General features: G+C 58.1%; 1 protein-coding gene across 1 annotated transcript in view; it reads left to right on the top strand.

Annotated features, from left to right (window-relative positions):
* The window catches only part of LMNA (lamin A/C), a 21133-nt gene that overhangs the window by 12946 nt on the left and 5451 nt on the right, over nt 1–2736 (top strand). The window lies entirely within an intron of this gene.

The following is a 2736-nucleotide window of genomic DNA, read 5'->3' as shown; positions in this document are numbered from 1 at the left end:
TTTTTTTTTTTTCCTCCTTCCTGCTTTTAAAAGCTAAAAATAAAACGTCTTGAGGCCCCTTTTCCCTCCATCTTTTCTCTTGAGACATTTGTTTCTTGAGGATTTGGTGCCTCTGTTGTGTTTTTTCCTCTTGGCTTCGATAAATGCTTGTTTTTACACCCGACTCTCCCGGCACAGGGGATCAAATCCTGCGGGAGGCTGAGCCCATGTCCCCTGGCCACAGGTACGCAGCCCTTCAGGGTCAATCTCTGCTTCCTTTTTGGCTGGCAGACGATTTGGGATCTTTTAGGCTCTAGCAGGCAGGATGGGGAGACCAGTGAAACCCTCCAGGGAGGAGGAGGAAGGTCCCCATTCATCCCCTTGCTGAGAGAAGTGGGAGTGACGCAGCTGCCATGAAAGTTTTTATTTTTAGCCCAGCGCCAGCTGGAGCCCTGGAGGCTGCAGGGGAAATAAAAGCAGGACCCAACGGGAGGCGAGGGGAAAACCCAAACCCTGGCTGGGATGGAACGGGGAGCACACAGGCTTGCATGAACCGGTGGGCACAGGGGTCCTGGCGCGGGAGAGGACTTGCATGCGTGCTGAAATCTCATCTGGAGGCTGCCGCATTCAGGGTCAGGGCTGTGTTTTGAAGGAACGTGGGGGGAGATGCTCAGGTCCCAGTGAGCCGTGTCGTGCAGACCTCCGGACTCACCGGAGGAAAGGAAAGGACAGGACAGGGTTCGTCTCACCCCTCTCCTTCCTGCAAAACTGCTCCCAAACTCAGCCCTGCAGCCCAGCCGGTGAGCTCCGAGCTCCTGCCTCTGCTCCTCCGCAGTGTAACCCAGAGCTGAGTACAGGAGGCTTTTAAGGAAAAGGGATTTGTCCTTGAGTCTTCTGGGATTTACCGTGGGGCTTTCTAGGCATCAGTGCATTTTGCCCTGAGCCCTGGCTCCCTCCAGTCCCTGGAGAGGATGAATGTGTCACCACTGCAGAGACACAAGCGTAACCATCTAGTCTCAGCATTTTCCCCTCCGTATTCCACTTAAAAATGGAACTGGTGTCCCCTAAAGAGTCAGAGGCTTCAGGATGTGCCTGGCACGGCACATGCCACAAGCCCCAAGCGTGCCACATTCCCAAGAGCCAGTGACCCCCAGCTGTACCCAAGTCTCTGCAGCTGACATGGCGAGCAAAGAGCTACAGAAGCAAAACGCCAAGGGCAAGCTCTTCCCAGAGTTAAGCGGCGGTTAACTCGATCAAGGACAGCAGGATTAAACCCTGCCGGCAGTGCCGGGGTGGCCACGCTGGCTGCAAGGGTGAGCTGCTGCCAGATGGGAACACTCAGCCTCAAATGTTGCTTGCAACGAGCTGAGGAGGCTCCGGATCCGCTCCCAGATGGCATTTTTGTCCTATGAGTCACTGGCATGAAAGGAGTGGGTTGCACGGGAAGGATCCGCCGGCGTGGCGCTCGGGCGGCCTGCTCCGGCAAGCGGGACTGTGGTTCCCCGCGAAAGGGGGCTAATCAAGTACGGCAGGGCCTCGTGTGATGTGAATATCTCGGAACAACTTCTCCATGCTGGCTCAGGTCAGAAAGCAGAAAGAAATGCAGGACAGTCTGCTGTTGGTCAAGCAAGGAGCTTCCCACATACGTGCAAGTCTGGGAACGCTGGTCCCTGCCCATCCTGGGGTCCCAGTCCCCATGGACAGGAGGAAGAAGAGTCAAACCACCTCCTCAGCGTCTCGCTGCCAACGTTCCCCATCCTGCCCCGGGGCCGCATCCTGCAGCTGGGGCAGGCTGAGCGCCGTCTGTGCCGCAAGCCCCTCCCTGGTATTTTTTTACACATGATCTAATGGTGCGGGTGTGTGCTCACCGCCCCAGGAATGTGCACCACGCGCCGGCATGCAGCCAGTGCTTGCCCACGGCCGAGGGGGCACTGCAGCTGGCACCGGTCCCCAGGCCCATCCTGCCTCCACAAGTCCTACACCCAGTTTTGAGGGAGGTGGGGTGACAATCTCTGTCATGAGCCGACAGTGCAAGCCACCCCGGTGCTGACGGCCACTGGGTGCCGCAGAAAGAGCATTGGGTCTTTTCTTTTTATAGGGCCTACCAAAATAGTGTCAGGTTGCGTTTTCATGGTTTAGTCCGATCAAATTCCCTAGGCACACAGCAATGTGTCTCGGGTCTGCTGCCTGTAAGAAACGGCCTTGACCTGCTGTTGGAGCATTTAAAAAGCAAGGGAGGAAATGGAGGCATGGGATGGCGCAGGGGCTCTGAGGTTGCACAGCAATGCTAGAGGCCAGGAGACCCGTCCACAGTCCTGTGCTGGGAGGCTGAGCCTGGCCTGGGGCCACGAGGGGCCGGCATCGCTGCTCTGCACCCACCAAGTGACAGCAGCGGGCTGAGCTCATGGTGAGGCATGTCTGCACCTGGGGCAGCCCCCGGCCCCAGCTCGTCGCCCGGTGCCCTCCATCTGCTCCAGGGAGAGGCACCAGCTTCCCAGCACTGGCAAGGTGTCGCAGGTTTCTCTGCCCTACTGCTGCCTTGGTTGGGCAACTCTGGCTGTGGGGCAGGTTCTGCACGCTCCAGCACCCTCACTCCTTCCCAGCTGCCGCCGCACCACGTAACCTCGTGCTGCACCGTGCTACACTATGCAGCACTGTTCCGCACCATGCCACATCGTGCCACACCATGCTGCACCGCACGCCACTGTATTACACCATGCTGCACTGTGCCACACCATGCCGCACTGTGCCACACCA

The sequence above is a fragment of the Aptenodytes forsteri genome, unplaced genomic scaffold (genome assembly GCF_000699145.1).
Source record: "Aptenodytes forsteri isolate BGI_AS27 unplaced genomic scaffold, ASM69914v1 Scaffold230, whole genome shotgun sequence".
Taxonomy (NCBI): domain Eukaryota; kingdom Metazoa; phylum Chordata; class Aves; order Sphenisciformes; family Spheniscidae; genus Aptenodytes; species Aptenodytes forsteri.
This window is presented reverse-complemented; position numbering and strand designations above follow the sequence as displayed.